Source organism: Limulus polyphemus, unplaced genomic scaffold, assembly GCF_000517525.1.
Source record: "Limulus polyphemus unplaced genomic scaffold, Limulus_polyphemus-2.1.2 Scaffold249, whole genome shotgun sequence".
Lineage (NCBI taxonomy): Eukaryota > Metazoa > Arthropoda > Merostomata > Xiphosura > Limulidae > Limulus > Limulus polyphemus.
Genome location: NW_013665859.1, coordinates 70,057 through 71,203, shown reverse-complemented (window position 1 = coordinate 71,203; position 1,147 = coordinate 70,057). Strand labels below are relative to the sequence as shown.

Here is a 1,147-nt window from a genome sequence, read left to right as displayed (position 1 = left end):
GTATACTTGGCTGACATTTAACACTCATGCATACTAGGATTGGACTACTTACTACAGAGGAAGTGTGTGGTTAATTTTGATAAAATGACGTTTGGGAACAATAAATGCCAAATACTGGTAACTGTTAAAAGAGAGGTTGAACTAACCAGGTGTCATCAAGCTGAAGTCAAAGTGACTGAAAGAGTTGATGATGGTGAAGTGGAACCAAATATAGATATCAAAGCAGAACAGGAGAAAGATCAAGATTTGAAGCCAATAATTGATTTTCTAAAAGCAAGTGTTTTGCACCCTGCTTGGGAGAAGGTGTCTAGTCTGAGCCCTGTGACAAAGAACTATTGGGCACCAGTTGAAGCTTGAAGACGGTTTCTTCTCCAGAGATGGGAAACTGCAGATGGGAAAGTGACGACCTGGCAAATGGTTATACCGAGAAAGTTACGGGAAGTTGTGCTGCGTCAATCCCATGATAGTTTAACAGGAGGACATGTCGGAGTTAAGAAAACATTGAGTCACCTACGACAGAGATTTTACTGGATAGGTACGAGATAAGATGTGGAAGAATGTTGCAGAACATGCAGTACATGTTGTGCTAAAAGGGGACACAAGCATAAGGGACATTCTCCAATGAAGTTATATCAAGTTGGCACACCAATTGAAAGTGTAGCCATTGATATTGCTGGTCCTCTGCCCCAAACTCGTGCTGGAAACAAGTATATTTGTGTGGTGATGGACTATTTCACCAAGTGGCCTGAGGCATATGCAATACTAAATCAGGAAGCTACAACTGTAGCTTCGGCTATTAGTGATTTCTTCTTCAGATTTGGTATGCCATATGAACTGCATTCAGATCAAGGCCATAACTTCGAATCAGCTGTGTTCCAAGTATGCTGCAAGTTGTTTGGCATTCGAAAGACCAGGACAACGCCACTGCATCCACAGTCTGATGGAATGGTAGAAAAGTACAACTGGACACTAGGACAGGAATTGGCAAAGTTTTGTAATAGCCGCCAAGATGACTGGGATGTCTTATTGCCTCCACTGCTGATGGCCTATAGGACAGCAGAGCATGAAACCACTGGATACACTCCAGCAAAGTTTATGTTTGGTTGGGAACTTTGGTTGCCAGTGGATCGGATAACAGGATGCCAAT

At 42.5% G+C, this 1,147-nt stretch overlaps 1 protein-coding gene across 1 annotated transcript in view; it reads right to left on the bottom strand.

Annotated features, from left to right (window-relative positions):
* Nucleotides 1–1,147, bottom strand: part of LOC106478784 (histamine H2 receptor-like) — a 57,118-nt gene that overhangs the window by 51,358 nt on the left and 4,613 nt on the right. The gene's annotated exons all lie outside the window — the stretch shown is intronic.